The 21,431-nt window shown below is 37.3% G+C and overlaps 1 protein-coding gene across 1 annotated transcript in view; it reads right to left on the bottom strand.

Annotated features, from left to right (window-relative positions):
- The window catches only part of CDC73 (cell division cycle 73), a 99,504-nt gene that overhangs the window by 49,941 nt on the left and 28,132 nt on the right, over positions 1-21,431 (bottom strand). The window lies entirely within an intron of this gene.

Below are 21,431 nucleotides of genomic sequence, written 5' to 3'. Positions count from 1 at the left end.
TTTAAAGATCTGTATTAATGCACGGGTGTAATTTGAAACCATTTGAAAGCATTCTATAATACATTTGAAGCATTATCAGGAAAGCCAAAGGCTACTTAGATTTTTTTTTTCCCTGTATCCAAGCACCATCATCTTGTGCAGTTCATTACAAAACTTTCAGAGGCAGGAGGGAGTGCTTGTATGATGAAATATGCAGTTTATAGAATGAAATATCTATCTTCCATTCTTTCAATGTATTTACTGTTGTCTAGCTTGTGTTTAAACTACTTGTTTACTCTAGTAGAGCGTAAAAACAGTTCATGTTAAAAACAGTGCAATAATTATTTATATCATTAAAAACTTTGACAAGTTTTCTTACTTCCTTTCGACATTGACAGAGACAAAAAATGCATTTTCAATAGCAACAGGATGAAAGTTTGTGTCTAAAAGACTAACCTATGCAATAAGAAATTCAGATATCACTAGTTTACTAATTGAGGTATAGAGTTTTGTGAAATATTAACATGTTTTTACTTCCTTGTACATCTGCTTTAGATTGAAAACATACAGAAAGTTGTAATATAATTGAAAAATGCATCATCTTTACCACCATTATGGCAAAGAAAAATCCCAGAAAAATTAAACATGGTAACAAGATGAAGAGATTGAAATTCTGTAATTCTTCCCAATAAATAACTTTCAACTAAAAGATTTACACACTAATGCTAATGACCAAAATAAAAGCCCCCTGGAAAAGTGATCATTTACCAACAACAGCGCACATCTCCAGTTAAACCAGTGAGTTGGGTTATTTGCTGTTTATGCATCACTTAAGTACAGAAATAACTTATGGTTGTAAGTTTTGGAGTAAGATGACTGATCCTATCCCCCACAGCCACGTCATTTTCCTCTGGGAAAGTTCATGACCTGTTCTGGTCTGAAAAATAGGTGTAAAGGCACTTACAAGCCTCAGTGGTTTCTCTGAGGAGAAAGCCAGTGTCCAGTAAAATCTTTACACAGAAGTTAAGAATTATTTTTCTCTCACTATAGTAAGTTCAAGATTATATGATGGTAGTTATCTAGAAGAGATAAGACAGACTGGCTTTCAGGCTGAGCTGACTAGAACAGTAATTTAAAATTTGCTTTTCTTTTTCATTGCAGTGCAGTAAGTATAAAATAGAAACTTGTAAGGCCATATTTACAAAATATAGTCAGAGTAAATACTCACGCTAAGGTTTATATTAGCTGTCTTGAAATTGCTACTAGTTCAGGCATTTGGGTGGAACAGAGCAGGAGGGCTTAAAAGTCATTACTCTGGAGGACGTCCCCCTTCCCCTTCCCCATCTGACCCATTAACTTTCTTGATACATTAAATCAACACAACCCCAAATCATTCTTCAATCTAAAACACCTACAGAATTCAACAGTGCAGTAAAATCTTAGCTCTTAAGTGAATACTTTCAGCAATGTGAAAACTTTCTAGGAGGAGACAAAGGGAAGAAGAGAGCAAAGATGCTAATAYAGAAGTTACTACGTCTTACATCTATGCTAAGAGCAAGAATGGGCTCAGAACTAAATTTGAAAAAGCATCAATAGTTTAGCTATTTTTCCATTTTTAAAACGCATTTCAAGTGCTTATTTTATAATGTCAAATAAGCAGATGCTGAACAACCATGGTAACTATTGCTATTGACATTTTCAGAGGGTTTTCTTCCCTTTTAATTGCAGGTTGTGTTCCCCCCACAAGCAGCGTGCCATTGGGGGGGCACGCAGCCTCACCCTCCGCGCCTGAACTCAGCTGAGGTTGCAGCCAGTGCTTTGGCCACGCTGTACATCCAGGTTCAGGCCGCGGTAGCCTTCCTGGGGCTCTGCTCGCCCATACCTGGCGGCCCGGCCTGGGGCAACCGCTCTGCTGCCGGGCGGCACCGCGCTGGCGAAATGTAGGTCAGCGAGGAGAGAACGTCTCCCTGCTTTGTACCCACGGCAAGAACGAAGGCAAAGAAAAGCTTTCCCAGGCACCAGGCTGGGGGAGGGCTGCAGAGAACAGCAGCTTGTACCAGGGCAGTGAAAAAAAAAGCTCCTGAACATCAGAAGACAGAAAAATGAAGCTGCTAGAAACCAAAAATGAGGCATCTGATTAACACCACGCAGGTTAAAAAAATACAGGGCAGGCTCAGTTCTAAAAGAAAGCATTAAAAGTGAGGCCAAAATAGAAAGTGGTATCAATTTCTAGGGAGAAATATTCATACTTCTCCTCTTCTGGAGAAAAAGATGTGAGGTAGATCCAGCTCTGCAATGAAATTGCAAGTTTGGGACTGCAGAGCGTGCTTTTTACTATGGCCCRAATAGAAGTAATTACCAGAAATAACACAAAGCCATAAACAGGAGGTCAGTAACTCCACAGGTAATATTTTACATACAGGAATGTCAATGCATGAGTCAAATCAAAACCAAAGGAAACTAGATCAGTTAGTAGTATGTAGAATTTAAATTTCACTTTCAAATAAAGTGTTGGTTAGAGCGTTCATTTGTTATTGGTTAACTCGAGAGAAAACTAAAACCTGGTAAAACATGGTAGCTTCCTTTCACAGTTAAAGGACTGCAAAAGAATTTAGCTGAACATGGCTATAGATGAAAACTACCATGTTGCCGTCTGATATTACCATGGCAACAGTGACAAGAGCTCTCTTAAGCATTTAAATCTGACAGTTTTCATGATACCACTAACTGGATGGTAGTAATGATGTATTTCCCTTCACGAGCTAACTGCTGTATAGCTCAGGCAGCAGCRCATTAGCCATTCCCTTCGTTCTTCAAGGCCGTGCTTGTGGTCAAACTGCTCCGACCGAGATGGTAACCTTGAATTATCGCTCTCCAAAAGAAGTCCCTCCAACATAAGGGATGCTCATGGCTGAAAGCTTTACGCAGTCTCAGAGGTTTCCATTTGGACACTGGAGCTGTGCACAGCTGGCGTCCAAGGCGAAGAAGTCAAGACTGCTAAAACCTCAGACAGGGCTTCCTCGCAGGGCTCCGCTCTGCCGGGAAGGGCTCAGGAAGGAGCGCGCTTTCTCAAGAGCGCGCGCAGAAAGGAGGAGGAGGAGGGAGGAGGAGGAAACGGCCGCTTTTCTAGTCTTGAGCTGTCTGTAACCGATAAATACTTTTTAAAATAAGAAAACACTGCAAGCTGTTTTACCTCACCATGGGCCAAAGTACATTGAAGGATACAAAAGTATGCAKCCAAAGACAAGCGCGTCAGAACAACTGCGTCCTTCTAGCCCATTTAGTGTTACCTGGTTTTAACCAGCATTTTAACTGTTTAATGTGAATATTCAATGAACTACTTATGCGATCTCTCAGATACTCAGTTTGAGGACGATGGAGAAGTCTCTTTTCTTTCTTTTATAGTTACCTCACTAGGAAGAGAAGCCTGTCAAATACACACTTGCCATCCTAACATTTTCAGCATACCAGCTGTGACACTGTCTTGCAATTAATTCAACTGAAAAAAAATGAAACAACCGAGAACAGTGCAAAATCTTGAAAGATTTAAAACTCCCCAGATGACAAACATCAAACTAGAGGAAGCAGCCATGTTTGCAAGCATGGAGAAGATTAATCTTTTTAAAAGGTACTCAAACAGTTAAATATAGCCACTTCTTTCCCTGTTAACASCTCTAAAAGTTCTGTATTAAATTCCAAATGAACAACATTCATGCCTTCATAAAACCACTAAATCCCTCCACTTTTAAGGAAAAAAAAAAAAAACATATTTTCTTGTGGAAAGGCCAACTGCTCCTATGTCTCAGTRTGCCTGAGATTTAAAGCAAGAAAAACTGACTGCCACAAGAAATTCCTCATTAATTAAATATGAAACAAGTCACCAAGAAAAACTCAAACAAAAATCTTGCTCGCTGCCTTTATTAAATATTTAACATATCCTGCATTTAAATAAGATGAGGTCTAAGAAACATCTTAAGGACAAGAGAGAAATTCTAAGTTTCTTTTCAGGATTTCTATACTGCTGTCATCGCTTCCAAAATAAATGTGAATTTTGTATTAAAAGAAAAAGTCTACATCAAAATTAATGCCTCTGGTACCATAAGGTATAGGTTGGTGCAAGAAAACAACAACCAAAAAAAAAACCACTAGAAATTGCCGCCAGTGGCAATATAAAATTTTATGTATGAATTTAGTACTTAGTGCAAATACCAGTCTTTTTATAGGCATTCCTCCAAAGTCCACCTAGGCATTGATTTTTGCAGACATAAAAATTCAACTCAATTATCCAACCTTGTGAATCAAGAGAATAACCAATTTCCCGTTGTATCATCTTTGAATAAYTTAAAGCATTGTATTTTATTGATTGTTTTTTACTGTAGAAAAGTGCAATAGTTTTATGCCCAATGATTTAAAGAAACAAGAGCTTAATTCAGATGTGCTCTTAACCTTACTTAAGACTCTAAAAAAAGAGTAAATATCATGTACATACCTGGGGGGGACAACTAGCACATCTGTTCCTCAAAGAGCAAATTACAAAGCTTATACTGCAAATACACCGAGGCAAACCAGAGAAGAAATTCACACTGCTCCTAAACAAAAATGTACCTTCAACAGAAAACAATTTTCAGTAATCCCCTTACTGATGTCATGAGAAAATTGTCTTTTGAATATGAAATGATTTTTGAAAGTAGATGCATCAGATAATTCAGTGAAATATCAGAAGATAAATACAGTTTATCTATTTTGGAAATTAACAAAAGTAGTTTAAAAAGCTAGTCCATTTCCTGAATTCTCAAAATGTCAAAGAACTGAAAGTTGTAAGAACAGCAATAGACAATCATGATCACAGAATCAGTAAGGTTGGAAGGGACCTCTGGAGATCATCTAGTCCAACCTCCCTGCTCGGCAGGGTCACCTAGAGCATGGTAGACAGGGTTGCATCCAGGCRGGCCTTGAAGATCTCCAGAGAAGGAGACTCCACAACCTCTCTGGGCAACCTGGTCCAGTGCTCCGTCACTCTCACAGGGAAGACATTCCCCCTCACGGTCAGGCAGAACTTCCTGTGGGTCAGTTTCTGCCCATTGCCTCTTGTCCTGTCACACGGGACAACTGAAAAGAGTTTGTCCCCATCCCCCTGACACCCTCCCTTCAGGTACTTGCACACATTGATAAGATCCCCCCTCAGCCTTCTCTTCCCCAGGCTGAAGAGGCCCAGCTCTCGCAGCCGTTCCTCMTAGGGCAGGTGCTCCAGCCCTCTGAGCATCTTTGTAGCCCTACGCTGGACTCTCTCCAGCAGCTCCATGTCTCTCTTGTACTGGGGAGCCCAGACCTGGACACAGTCCTTGAGATGAGGCCTCCCCAGGGCTGCGTAGAGGGGCAGGATCACCTCCCTCCACCTGCTGGCAAAGTCTTCCTAAYGCASCCCAGGAGACCATTGGCCTTCCTGGCCACAAGGGCACACTGCTGGCTCATGGTCAGCTTGTCATCCACCAGCACTCCCAGGTCCTTCTCTGCAGAGCTGCTCTCCAGCTGGTCAGCCTCCAGCTTGTACTGGTGCCTAGGGTTATTTTTCCCTTTTTAAAATATTTACTTTATTCAAGTTGAAAAGCCATAGTTGCTACTTCATACCACCCAGTTGTGAATTATCCTCTTTCAAAAAGTAGGTGAATCTCCTTTCTAAATCTGGAAAAATAAGATTTTCTACTCAAGGTTCAACTGAGAAGCGGATGCTGCAAAAAAACTTAAAATATCCAGCTTTTGTTAATAAATGAATGACAGCTTTCTCCCTGTACTTTTCAAGCTTTAAACTGGAGTAAAAAATTAGTGCTGTCATATCCATTAAAAATATGCACCAGTTGAGTTCCTCTATCATATTTAATATTTTTCCCCTTTAAACCATTTCCCCAGTTTCTACTAGTAGAAAGAAATCAAAAACAMAGAACAACCTATTGTCCAGAGTTCACATTAGTAGAGCAGAATGGAAGAAGGTAATAAAATAGACAATCACATTCCTTCCCTATCTTTCTCCTCCTGTTCATCAAAAAAAGCTTTACACACATGTAACGCACACTTTCTGTAACTACCATCTTCCGCACATATTCCATAAATCAAGCCTTTTTGAGAAATACTATTTCCGTCGAGTATAAGATTTGCCTTACAACAAAATGGTCAGATATGCATACATACTTAAATCTTTCTACTTATGTAACAAAAAAAACCCCAGATACTGATCTTGTATTCACAAATTTTCCACTGGGGGGGGGGGAAGGGAAGATTTTACTTGGAATAAAGTTTTTTTATTATTTATTTATTTATTTATTTTACATTTCTTATCAAAATATTATCTTGGAACTATATGCATTTACACCATTAGGAAGCTGCTATTTAGAGTGCGCTGTACTTGAAAGGAATTGCAACTGTTTAGGAACTGCTTATTCCTCAGGAATTTTTAGAGATTTGTAGTTCAAGTACTAAGGTAATACCTTGATTTCACTCCAAGAACAGATGAATCCTAGAATGTTCATGAAAAAAAAAATTATCAGTATAAGCATTTAATAACTTTTTTTTTTTTTTTTAAAAAAAAAAAGGCTTTCAAATTCTGAAGAGCTAAACTTTTTCCAGTAATAGCTGAAGTTTTCCAAGATGAAAACGTCTCAAAATGCTGGTCATCCAAAACCTCCCTGCCTACGTACACTGGGACTCCAGGCAGCAGTATGCGCTAGCTCGGGCTCGCTAGCATACAGCCAAGAGCTTTTGCCTCAGTTCAGCAGGCGCAGCCACGCTCCCGTTTCATGCCCGGGCAGAGCGTGCAGGGCCAGACCGTGCCCTCGCGCCCGGAGGCAGGAGCGAGCGAACCACTCTTGAGCAAAAATAACCTTACATATGTGCTGAACATATTTTACACTGGCTTTGTCAGTTATTTAAAATGAAAAACGGCTGCTTGAGATGTGTTGCTATAGAAAAAAGGACAGCCTCCCACCATGGCTTACCAGATAATTCAGCGTTTCATTAGTTTCAGTGGCCAACTTAGAGGCAAGAATCCACGTCCCCTGTTTGCCCTGGCTTTTGGGAAGTCAAGAAATGGAATTATTCTGGTAACTATTAATAAAGCTTCCTTTCTTTGCTTTCCTAACTTCCTTTGCCAACTGTCTCTTCACAGCTCAATGTTTTCTCCCATATATATTATTAAGATAAGTGAATATTACTAAATATTAYTACAGATAAGCTATTTCCATAAAATATGGTACAAGAAATTAAGCATTCTACAGATCAGTCCTGTAACAGTCTCCCTCCTCATCCCAAACACCAAAGCAGCACACAGAAATACTTATCTAATGACAGAACATTCTCTCCTATGTTCTCTCAAATAGAAATTTCTAACGTCTTAAACCTGTGGGCATCTTAATTCCCAACATGTAGTTTTTTTAAAGACTCCATTCAAAAAAGAAAACACAAACCTGACTGCTCCTAATGAATAGCAGGCTACAGTTTGAATTTTCTATGCAACAACATTTGCAAAGCTTACTAATAAGCTAGAGTCCTCCAGCTGTCACAAGAGAATTGGTTATATACTGCAGATTAACCCTCTTTGTTTAATGTTGACATCAGATATAATTAGCCAGACTACGTCAAATTGATTTGTTTCAATAGTTTTCCAGTGTACCAAAGACAGACTAAAAAAAGAGAAAAAATCCAATAAATACATAATAAACAAACATTGACTAGGATCCATTAATACCTACTCTGCCTCCTTAGAAAGTTATTAAAGTTTACAGTGATTCACAGCTATATTAGCAGGATTTGCCCCATCAGTGGAAAACGTAAGGATAGAACACAGAAATTCAGCTAAATAGGTTCAATTAGAGGGATGTTTTAACGTGATACCTTAGCAGGCCACATATGAAGTATGGGAATAGAGATCATCACACTGCAGTAAGTTTCCACTACACCAAGTGGAAAAAGCATCAAAACACAATAGAAGTATTTTCTCTTTGCTATTCAACATTTAAATTGAGACACTTCAGCAACTTGTTTCTCATTTGTAAACTCTTCAGGTCTTTCCTGGATGGAGCTGTTGCCACCTGAGTGGGTTTGGTGACTAGAAGTTTAGGAAGTTAAGAGACTTCAGCTGTCATTCTCAGTGATGAATTCTCAAGTGAAGAAACAACTTCATTGACTCAAACGCCAAGGAAAGCCAGGTGTACAGGGGAATATCTGGACAGGAGAAGCACCAGAGAAATCATCATACGAGAAAAAGTTCTGCCCTACATTCAGCTTATATAAATAAACAAAAAAGAACAAATTTTAAGTGGCAGGCTTCAATTTATCCACTTAAGTATTAGAAATGGATGTTTCACTGTTTAATAGTAATGGAAGTAAAGCGTGAAAGAAGCAATCATGACCTAAAATAAATAGATATTGTATCAAATATCTACAGCAACCTAATCTCCTAATCTTTTCTCACCTTAAAGGTCTCAGCAACCACCACATTAAACTGAAAGTTTAGTAGCCCTCAGGTCTCCCCATTAAAACCGAGAATGAAAGAGATCGGGAACGCTTTTTTTTTTTTTTTTTTTTTTTTTTTTTTTTTTAATATGCACAGAACAACATTTGCATTGTGGAAATCTACCTCTGACTTTACTACTGATTTTACAACTGAAATAAAAATTCCCATGAAACCCAGATGATGTTGAACTGCGCATGCTGGAAAAAAGCACAGGCTTTACAGACTAGTTAATGAACACCTTTGCAGGTCTACATAATCCAGCCATTACTACCTGGCCTGAAGAGGATGGAGAGTTAAATTCAATTAGTGGATTTGATTCAGAAGAAAATGTCTAGTGCTATATGAACTAGTAGTGTGCACACACAGCATTAAAAAAATAGAGCCTCAGGAACTAGAGAAGCAGAAAACTCGTATGACAGTCCTGGGAAGCTGTTCCAAAATTTAATGAGTTTGCCATTAAATGTTCTAAATGTTTACAAAGATTCAAGAAAAGGTGAGAAGCCAAAGCATATTAATTTAAATGCACTAAATTCCCATAGGAATTTTCTATTGCAGGAGTAAATTGGTCTTCACTCACTGTAAACTAAGGAAATTAAACTACAGCTAACTAAAGTAATTTTATTCCTAAAGACATCATCAGCCAATGGCAATTTAATGTATTATAACTTATGAATGTTGATGTTGTACACTTTGCTAATTTGCTTTAATTTGCTCGAGTGCTTTGATCTAGATATCGCCTTAAGGAATAATTGTATATTGCCACATTACATTGCATCATCTTTTGTATTAAGGAAAAAAGGTTTACTTGTGAATGGGAGAACTACGAAGGCCATGCACTAATAGCAAAATGAGAATGACAGCTGAAGTCTCTTAACTTCCTAAACTCCTAGTCACCAAACCCACTCAGGTGGCAACAGCTCCATCCAGGAAAGACCTGAAGAGTTTACACATGAGAAACAACTTTAGACCATAACACTTTAAAATTAAAGTCCCATATTAGGGAACTCAGCAGAAGATGCTGATCCCTAAACCCTCTGACTGAGATTCAATGGCTTTTTGGAAGAAGAGACTGAGGGTGACATGGGAGGTATTTTTCCCCATGAAGCTACATACAGTTCTCACTCTTTGATCAACATTTGCATGATTGCAAAGGCACTTCCAAGTCTATTTTTGGCTTGTCACAAAATCCCTAAGCAAGAAGGGAAATCAGTAAGATCCAATATCGAAATGGGCAGAGAACTTCTGAACTTCTAAACTATTAAGTAGCTCAGAGGTCAGCAGCAGGTTGAAGGCTGTAACAGTGGGATTACAGGCCACAAAGGTTAAAAAAAAAAAAAAAAGAAAAAGAAAAAAAAAGTTTATTTTCAGAACAAAATGCCTGAGAATACTGGTGGAAAGCACATCGGATGCACCATGAGTCTCTCTTACAGCAACTTGGTAATTAGCAATAAGAATGCCTTCAAACAGGGCTTTATCAATAGAAAATAAAAATATTGAAATATTAATAAGAACTGAAAGTAACCAAACCTAGAATCTGATACGCATATACCTCACTATTAAAAAAACTCTACATTTTCACATCTTAGAGTGAAAGACATTAACAGTTAAAAAACAAAATAAAATTCACAGTAATCCTAAATTTACACTGAAATAAAGCAAATTCATTATGTATCAGTGTCTGAGGGAATGAGTTGTTAATAAATAAAACCAGAATACACCAAGATATCACAATGCACAAGTGTAGAAGTGATTAAGAACCTTCCCCTCCTCAACAACAACAACAAAAATCATTACAAAAACACACAAAGGTATCTTTGCAGAAGAGCAGTTTAACTGAAAGGAAAACATTTCTCCCATCATCTTCAGACTTGCCAGAAAAATGGATTCTACTTCTTCACCCTTCAGAAAAAAGAACATCTGCCCATCTCATCAACTTTTATTTTTCTTATGGACAGAACTAATTTAGCTTCCTCCTGGGGAATGTGGTAGAGGGTGAATCACCCAAGCCTAGATGAGCAAAAGTTAGTCTTCTGGTTTTTGCTTTTTGTTTTTAAAAAACCCTCAAAGCTGTGAACATTCATTTATTACACCACATGTATGAAGTATTAATACATCTATATACATTTTAATATAATTGAAAAATAGCTTCACTAAAGAAGCATTACCTTACTGAACATAAGGCAGGAACTCCTTTAAGTTTGCCAAATATTAAATGTCAGGTTTATCAATCATTTTAATTCCACTCATGAGAGGCGTCAGAAAAAGTTATATAATTTTCTTAAAGGTATGTTTCTTATTCATAACTGAGAACATTAGCGTATTAGTGGCCAATATATATTAGATTTCATATATTCTTGATCTTAACCTGGAGGATGTTTATTATTTACTATTTTTTATTATATCTTCATCTCCATTCCACATAAAGGAGTTACAATACTTGAAAATATTTTCCACATATTATAAATTTCCATCAACAAAACAATGTTCCCTGGATTAAGATTATTATTAAGGTAGCCATTGTTTAAAAGGATCTTATGACTACCTTCATATTTGAGTTAATCAGAATTCACACCGTTTCATATCAAAGCCACCTGTAGGCAGCTTTCCAGAGAACAAAATCAAAGGACATTTACAGTCTTGCTGAAAACTGCCAGAGGGGTGACTATACAGAACACATGGAATATATGTTTTTGACACAGTATAATAAAGTATATATGAAAATTACCCTTACTAAATCCTTATTACATCCAAATAAAGTGAACAAACTGCTTGATTAGACTATTCTTTCATTAGTGCAAATGACAGCTGTAATGAACAAGTAAATACAGCTTTCAAAGGATTTCAGGTATGAATAAGGAAGTTGATTTACAAATTTTACATATGAAATCCGAGCCAACTACAAGACTACTATGTAAACATAGATGTAAAGCAAGTCCYGGCACTCCAGAATCAGTTCGGATTTTATTTTCCAAAATAGCATGATGATCAGTTCGCTATTCAAATATGTATTTTACTGTTTTAACCTATATTTCCCTTGTTGTTCATGTCTAGATATTTTTTGAAGTCTACATGAATAAAGTATATGACATTATTTTCAAGATTTAAAATTATACATGTGACGCTCACTATTAAATTAGTGTTTTATTACAGCATATGATACCATGTTAAAATAGAATGCAATTTCCACACTAGTATGAGGCAACTATATATACTGTAAGCAGCTAAATGAGTAGCTGCAAAATACTTCTTTAAGGCATTACAAAGATGTTTCTATCCAGAAGTACTGTGTTGTACTTTATAGCCACAATAAAAAATAGCACAGCAGGGAGATCATCTTTGCTAATGACAACTGTATTCTCTTTAAAATTTAGTAACATTGCAATCTGTTTGTCCAATTTACATTAAGTGCTCCAAACGTAATTAGTAAGCAGGATTGATTAATACTACTACATGATACACCCTCAAGCCTCCTTGCTCTAAGGTAAAACCAGAGTTTCCTTTCAGGAATCTAATTTGTTAACAGCTTTTAATCACATTCCCTTCCTTCTTCTGCAATGTACTTTGAACCTGCTCTTCAGTTTCAATAAAATTTGACAAAGGCAGAAGAAATTCAAAGAAAGTTACATCCCACAAACGTTTGGAAAACTGCTGGCCAGAGAAACGAGACCCTCAGACCAGCGCTCCCAAGGCAGGAGAGGGAGGCCGTCCCCACGCTGCGCCTCCTCGACGTGGCAGCACGGAGCCACCAGAAAGCACATCGCCCAACTGATCAACCGCACTTTCTGCCAGGGCAAAGGGGATACGAGGGGACACCYGCTTTACTGGGGTAAAAGAGAGGCTTAGGTGATTATAAAGGAAAACTAGCCTTCATTACTTTCATTGCCTAGAATGAAAACTTAGAATTTAAGGGATTATTCAGATTAGAAGTACTGCAACTTGAGTGTACCTAGACTAAGAGTTAACTACTAGCAATCTTAAAATATTATCACATCACTATCACTTTGTCTAGTCACACCACACGGTTTCACACTTCCTTTTTTAATTGAATGTTAAAAGAGTATCTGTTGCTTATGCACAAAATCTTCTGTAATACTCATATACCTCTACGTAGGGGAAGTGTCTGCTTTTAACCTCAAAGAGTTGAGAGAAAAATATTTTCATTTCAATGCACTAAAAGCCTCCTAATGCAGCATGCCAATCAAATACTTCAACTTCCTAAAACTTAGTGTGCCAAATACAACGATAATGTAAGATTAAAAATTTTGTTGTTAATATTACATTAAGTCTAAGCAAAAGTTTTACAACCCTAGCTACTCAAAGTATACATTTAAAAAACTAATAATAAATAGGTGTTCTCACAGACAGTTATTTATCAATTTTTAACAGTTTACCAACTGCTTTAGGTAAATGTGAAGTTTTATATATATATATATATATGTATGTGTGTGTATATACATATATATATGACATACCTTGTTTGAAATACTAAATACTGAACATGAAGATATGTTTAAATAGTAGCAAAAACTCCTCTAAGAATAAAAGAGTAAGGCAAAAAAAGGAGTTAAATGAAAATGCAAACAGACAATATATCTCTGAATATTTATCCATATGCAAATTCATACGTGTGAGGGCTTCAAGCAGACCTCTTCTTACCTCACATAGCAATGGTCTTCAAAAAAGTTTTAGTTGAATAAAGACCAAAGAACCACTCCTTCCCAGAGCAGTGATCCAAGCAGTTTCAGCAATAGTATGTTGCTCAGTAAAAACATAAATGTAGCTCCAGAGGGTAGCTCTGCAGATTGCAATCRCAGGTATATTCCAGGAAGTATGATTAGGGCTGTTGAAATGCTACTGAGTGAGCCATAACTAATACAGAGTTCATAGTATAGTCTTTAGAGTCAAAGAGACAGCCTAAGCTGAGATAGACTGTATCCTGGACTACTAGTGGCAAACCTGAACACACCAGGATTTTGCCTAGAGTCCTGTCCTTTCAAAGAAAATAAAACACACAAACATCCCAAAAGCGAGGATGCAGATTCAACTGCAATAGCCTCTGGCTGCATAAAAGACACAGGCAGGTTAATATCTTGATATAGATGGAACGCTAAAACCACAGGTAGAGCCCAAAATATGGTCAGTCTTACCAACTACCTTCTCAAATAGTGTAAAAAGGATCTGCTTCAAAGGTTTAAGTATCTCCTCCTTTGCTATTCGGAAGGGATCTTCTCATTAGTGATGTTACATYGTTCAAATAGTGCTGAATGACATCATTTATAATCTGTCCCCCAAAAGACTGTGAAACCAGGGTAATTACTTACATTAGCATTTCATTAACACTTGCCTCCAAAGACCTGTCTCAGTTCTGAGCTTTGCGGGACTGATGTGCTCAGAGCCAGGAAAAAAAAACAAAAAACAAACTTTACCTCACATATTTTGATGCAAGAACTAAAGAACACCTGCCTGTAACATATTCCTTTTAAAATGTTATCTTACTGTTACAGTCTTGTAATAGCAAGATAATAAAGGCAGTAAGTTAGGCCTGAGAAGACAGTTTCTGCACTAAGATACATACCCTCTGGCTGGATTCAAACATTAGCTATACRCTGAAGGGAAGAACAAATGCAAAGAGGAGAAGGAAAGGAGACAGAACTTTGAGCAAACCCAGAACAAAAAGCTCATGAATTGAAACAATAATCCTGAAGGTGTTCAAAGACAGCCTTGACAATAAGGAAAAAAACAGAACTGATAAACATAATTTAAAGAGCCCATGAAAGAGAATTTGCTGTGGCTTAACTAAGAAGTAAGTATGAGTCAGATGTGCAAGAGAGCGGGCTTTGAAGCATGTTCCTGCGGGTGTTGCTAGGGAAACACGCAGGCTACCCTACTTTCCATGTCGCAATAGGTACAGCTATGGCRCTACAGCTTGGCAAGAGCAACCCTGCCACGGAGAAAACGGGTTTCCACAAATAACCAGTTGCACCTTTCCCCATTAAAAGTAAATAGCCAAACAGAAGTAATAAAGCATCACATGGCCTAAAATGCCCCAAAATTATACCGAGCTGCATTGTTAGAGGCCAGAGATTAAAATATGCTTATATCTCAGACAGTCTTTAAGAAAGGTCCACAAGATCTGTTTACTGTATTCACCAATTCTAAATAAATTAAATYTCATATAATACCTAAGTTCTTCCTCCTTGTTGGAAGAAATCTGACAACAGACAAACTGTCAATTGAAAATGTAGCTATTATATACACAGATGATGTCTGGAGATAATTTGTAGAAGAAACGTATTGACAATATTGCTTAAGGTACAAGCTGTGTGAAACATGGGTCTTGATTCTCTGGAACAATTAGGACATAGTATAAACATCTGTAGCTCAAATGCAGCTGATCTTGAGCAACATTTTATAAAGCTTTCGTTAATAGATATTTCAGTCAGGTCTTGAGAACTGAGAAAGACAAAAGGAATCAAGCATCTAAATGGGATTAAAGCAGAAATCAGACATCCAACCCAAAAACCACAGATGAAATTTGCTTGACAATTTCAGTTGGGTTAGGTTTCCAAATGACAGCGAGTCCTGGACTATTTTGAAAGGACYCAAGTCCTATCTCATAGTGTACACAGCAGAAAAGTTTCCTGAAGGGACAYCCATATGATTAGCAAAGCAGCTAGCATCATCCAGGTTTAGATCATGAAAGGTCTAGTAGCACATCTTAAAATTCATAACAAGAGCTTTTAAGGCTCTCAAGCTTTTGTCAGTAAAGTTCCCTAGATGTCTAAAGTTYCATACTCAAAAGTATTTTGGATTCTCATACATGGCGTTTCTCCATTTAAATCACTCAAGGATTTGACAGGCATGACATGAGCACATTTAGTACACTGACACAACCGAGTTTTGCACAGAACGGTGACTTCAGACACTTTCATTTAATAACAGAGCTAGGTGGCTCAAGGTCTTGGTCTGTCTTTTATTCAGTAACATACTAGCCAAATTAGCAAGGCCTAAATTCCAGATGTGTGACTAGTTATATGACATTCATTTCTTGAATTTGCCATTCTTAGACCCAAAATAAARTAAAACCTATTATGAGGAACAAAACAGGCAGTTCTGTTGTATGATGCAGTACACTGGCAAGAGGTGTACATGTTCTACAATGTTTACTGGCCACAGGTGTACATGTTTTACAATACTCTGAGAAAATCAGTGCAGCATTGTTCAACCTAACACATTTTCTTGAAAGTAGCATTTGTATGTAATTCTCTTGGTCTTTAACTTGTCCATTTAGACCAAACTCTTTAAAGGAGAATAATTTACTTCATATTTGAAACATGACTAAGGTAATAAAATGTCAACCACTGAAATTGTTGTGTGCACCTTTAATATAAAATACAGTAATAGTTCTTAGGAAACCTTGCTGCATTTCATCCACCCTCATTTGAGTATATAGACATACAAGCTCAACAAAAGGGCTCTCTAGTCTGTTATCCCAGGGCAGTGTAAATGTAATAGCTGGATTTGGATGCTGGAAGACTATTCTGAATCARTTCCTTGCTCAAGGATTTTGAGCTAGTGGTCATGTCCATAACAGGTTGTTACGCATAAGTTATAGTTACATATAGATATACTTGAGAGAAGCCACCAGTAATCCAATGAAAACAAAAAYTTTTCAAAATTCTCTACCTTAAGAATCACCTATGGATCACCTATCTTCTGATAGATCAGCTATTACAAAGTTTTCTTCACCCTCTTTTGATAGTTAAAAATCTGCTAGCCAAACACAAACAGCAACATAGCTGCTTCCCAAGCTATGATTATGTGCACAAAGAAGGTCCAGARCGCTGCTGAGCCCCTGGAGGGGACCTGGCACGTGCGGCACGGAAATCACGCTCTGCAGCAGAGGCTGCTCCAAAGGCTTTCAAAGCATCTGCTGTTTTGTAGACTCCTCCTCTCAAAACCACTCCAGATGCCTTTCTCAATGCCACTCTCTCACAAACCATTTAACAAGATTAAAACAAGACATGGAAAACTGCTGACATGTAGTTATATCACACTTATAATATTTAATTTTATTTTTTAAAGAACTAAGCACTATTTTCTTGCATATTGAAAAACAGTAACAAATTCTACTATATGCTTCTGAAGAATCATTTCAAGTTTTGTCACCAAATTATACTCTGCTTGCTTAATTCCTCAGACTAMATTAAAAACAAAATAGAATATGATCTCATGGATTTATCTACTCGCACAGAAGCATATCAATTATATAATATGCATRCATATACTACATTGATTGCTTCTGCCTCTACACATTTCCCAGTCTTTGAGGTTATAGAAACTTCTTCGCCTTCTCCTCGGGAACTACAGACAGAGGTTAAACAGATCTCAGTAATCTTATGATTATATATATCTTACTATACGCACAAGATTTGGGGGACAGTAACAGGAATGTACTCTGATTAGTTAGCACTCAAAAAGTCACACTGACCGTAACCTGATGAAAAAAAATGCCTCGGAGCGTAGGGGAGCGGGGCCCGTGTTCCAGTTCTTCTCAAACGATGCCTGCTTGAAGCGTGCCTTCCAGAGTCCGGGCACAAAGATACTAACACAAAGAGTTGTCCCCATGCAATGTATTTTACTGCAATGTAATGCATTTTCTTTAATTATCAATACTCTCACATGGTTACTCAGTGCAATTTTTCAATTGAAAGATTGTTGTAAAGCCTGGTATGCTACACCAGCAAGCTGGACATCGGTTTCATTAAATTATATGAAAAACATTATCACAGAACTTAGGACTAAAAAATTCTAGGTTTTATCTCTATAAGGAATTCTATATATGTTTGAATATACTGCAGAAACCACATTTGAGTTTGCTATAAGCAAAATGCCTCAAACTAAACTTAACTACCCTGATTCTTCAAGTGTAGCCCCAAACTATCCAAATATTGTCTTAATTCATGAGAGTGCTGTTATACTCACATCTTTAAACAACATCAGGACAACAATAGTAGTGGCCACGTGTGCCTGCAGATGATCAATGACAGCTTCCATTACTAGCGGCAAAAACAAAAGACCAAGGGAGCTTCTGAGCTCCAGCAGCTAAAAATGCCAAACGAAACCCCGAGATAAAAAACGGTAGAGCTTTCTAGCAATTAGGAAAGGCAAAATAATTTCCAGAAGGGCTTAAAGCAGTGATACTCATATCTTATTTGATTACATTCAAATTTATGACAACACTGAATCACCCCTCAAGATTAAGTCAGGACTCTCAGTACTTCAAGTAGCAGAAATCATTCTTATTTCCTTCCCCCCTCCAACACACAAACCTCAATAGTTTCCAACCGATCCAGCATTCCACAGTGTTCTGATCTATTCTTTTCTCTCACATCAGTTAAAGTCAAGAAAACTTGAGAAAGAAAAGCACAAAGATGGGTAAGATCAGCATCATACTGACTATAGCACAAGCTATTATGGAGAAGCAAATGTTATCTGCATCTGCACACTACTGATACAAAGCATGCCCTCAGCCTGGAAGAATACATACTTCAGTGCTAAGCTGTAAAAGCCAGCTTTGATGGACAGGCAGTTCACAAGCAGCTTCCCTAGGACTCTGCCGTGGGTGCAGACAGCTCATCTCTTTTCACCCAGACATCTCCAGCTATAGTACCAGTTAAAYACTTCATGTTTTCCGATCACAGTAGTAATTAGTCCAAAATTCAATTTCATTATGTATAATACAAGAGAAAGGTCAAATCTACTTTTTAGGCTTCCACTAGATGGCACTGGTTTAATCTCCGAGTTAATGTTTCTCTTTTGTCAGAAAAAAGCAGCAATACTGGGGCTTGAACACGCTAATTTACACAAGTAAAGAACCTCTTGGGAATATCACTTTAAACATTCCCTAGCAGCCTACAAGTTACCAAGACACTAACACCCTTATCCTCCCTAGCTCTAGACCTCCTATTTGATTAATTTCAACCCATAAAYTTTTCTACTTAACTGGACATTAGAGCTTGAAGTGGAGTGTGCAGGTAGACCCGTACATTTCTAAAAGGCTTGCTGTCCGCTTTGCGGTACACACTGCTGGGCAGCAGGAACTACCGGGACCATCTTACTGCTTTCCCAAACTCAGTCCCCCTAAGGAATTGGGGGAACGGCAGGTATTTAAAAAAAAGGGGGGGGGTGGTTCTGAGAAGGATGTCTTGTTATAACCAGTTCCAGCTCCAGAAGTAATGAAATCATGCCTTCACAATAAAAATTCATTAAATAAGTCAGTTCTTCCAAAGAGAGAGTAAGTATGCCAATTAAGCAAAAACCCTGTTACAGGGAAGAACTGCCAGCAGCACAAGTTATTTTAGCTGACATTACTTCAAAAAAAAAGCCCACCATTCACCATCTGTTCTCGCACAAATTTTGAATGCTAAGAAAGTTTCCAATATCACTGATGAAAAGAAAGCAGTCAAAATGCAGAAGTTTGTTTTGCTGTTAAAAAAAGCAACCATCCAAGACAACTCATATTTCAGCAAGAACAAACACAAAACAGGAGTTTTGCACATTTCATATAAATCATTACAAAGAATTACGATAAGATATGGACAGAAAGTGGAATACAGATATGGAAGATAACAGGAAACAACAAAAAACAGATCACACATTCAAAATGAGAAGCAGATAGGCAACTCCAGAGAGGGGCCGCAGTTTACATTCCAGCTAATAGATGTATATGAAGTCTTTCCTGCTGCTAGCAAGATCCTAACTTTTGCAAGCTTATGGCTCCATCAGCCTCTTAAGGTAAACAGTAGCCACCAAAGCAAAAGGTTTAGTCAAACCAAAAAAAAAAAAAAGACAATGTGTGACAAGGAAACCAAAATAATCAATACAACATAGTTCAGACAACGAAAATAAAGGACCAGCTGTGACCAGGAAGCCAAAATAATCAATAACACACTCAAGAGAAACAAATCAAAAGCAGAGTAGATACTATCAATAATGTCAAACACTGAGCTGAACCATCACATAAAGATAAGCAATCTCTTCCAATACGCAGCTCATAATTGATGAGGAAACTGGAGCAAAAACAGGAGAAAGCAACAAAAAATTGAAGAAAGCACACCTACCTCATATATCCCAAGGCAATACTAACGCCTTTGTACACCCTGTTGGTGAAATCTCCTTTGGAATACTAGGTACAATTTTACTTCTCCACATTCAAAAAAATGATGAATTCAAACTGGAATAGCTAAAGAGAGACTACTTGCATGGGGAATATGAAGTAAGGGAGACTACTCACACGAAGAAACGTGAGTAGAAAAAAAACACTGAAAAAGCATTATGTGAAATTTAATAGCTGGTAGGAGAATAAGTGCTCGATACAAAAAAACGATCTGAAGATTATGGGTTAGGCTTATGTGGTCCATCACTTTGACAAAGTTTAGACAAAAACAGATGAACATTTCTGTGCCACGTAATTAACAGATTTATTTCTTCCCCTCCAAAACACGAAGTCAATATGTCACCAYTATTTATGAATGAGCTAAGCATTTCGGGCACCTTTTTAATAAACTAGAAAACTCAAAAACTCACTTAGAAAAAAATCACTTATAAATTCTTTCTTAGAAAAATGTCTAAATGACAGATGGAGTTTTAACACTTCTCGTGACACCAAATGAGGCTCTACACATGCATACTTCTTAAGAAACAATTTCAAAAGTTCTAGTTTATATTACAAGAAAGATCATAATAAAATATTCTAATATTAGCTGTATTTTCTTGCTTAACAGAACAAACCATCAAGGAGAACTCAATAACTCTACTTTAAAATGTCAGGTAGCAAACTGAGTATGAGCTAGGATTCCTGGAACAAAAATTTAATTATTTTTAATGACCCGTGGGAAAAAAAAATAGAGTTACTGCGCATTCTTTCACTTTCAGAGTTCTTGCACTACGAAGTTTAAAACCTTTGACTGTTTGTACTTTACTGTAAACATGCTTTCCCCCTGCCCCAGATAATTTAAACACAACTAATTTACTAGGTCACAAAACAACCACTAGAAACAGATATAATACGCAATGGAAATCTGCATTGATGCTGCCTGACCCCTCATGAAACAGCAAGTGAACTTGTCAGTAAACAAACAAGCGCAAATGGCAAGAACAAACCTTTGGGGATAACAGACTATTTTCTTCCTTCACCAGGTAATTCCTGAATTCATCTTAAAACACTGTTGTTTAGAACTAGGACTCCTTATTTAAAATAATAAAAAATTAACTATAGATGGCTACATTTTAAGAATGAAGGAGGATTGCAATAAATGACTTAAGCATAAGCTTTTATCAAAGAAAAACAAAAAAAAACCCAAAGTGGTGAACAGTTTTACAAAATTTACATTCTAGATACTATATTATGTTCAAATTAGGAGTAAAAACTAGAAATAGTGTACAGATTTAGGATAGTGTTYAGTGATGTCTACTCATCAGATTTATATAGGTATGCAGATGGCAAGAACCTTAATGAGGTTCTACACTAGTTTTGYAGCATCTGTCCTCCTTACCAGCAGATCAAAACAGTATTAGTTTGAGAGGATTCAACTCACTTCCACAGAAGTGGACAAAAAAAGGAATTGTTTGAGGGTCTCCTTCCTCATCTGTATGTGTAGCAATTCACACCACCACCATCTTAAAGTCATATGAAAGAAATGACTGTCAATCTCACTATGATAGAAAGTTTCAACAATAATGAAGAGGTCAAATTCTCCCCATCAAATTTATTGTTATTAAACTCACAGTAGGAAACTGAGATACTCCAAAGCCTGCTTTTATTACTTCAGCTTTGGGAGTACAGTTGTATCATTTATGATTATGCAAGAAGTCATGTCCTTAACAGGTACACGTAAGGCTACCAAAAAACTTTTAGTCAAGCACAAAAAGACTGTATACCCCC

This window comes from Rhea americana, unplaced genomic scaffold (genome assembly GCF_003343005.1).
Source record: "Rhea americana isolate MKP2758 unplaced genomic scaffold, rheAme1 scaffold_198, whole genome shotgun sequence".
NCBI classification, from domain to species: domain Eukaryota; kingdom Metazoa; phylum Chordata; class Aves; order Rheiformes; family Rheidae; genus Rhea; species Rhea americana.
This window is presented reverse-complemented; position numbering and strand designations above follow the sequence as displayed.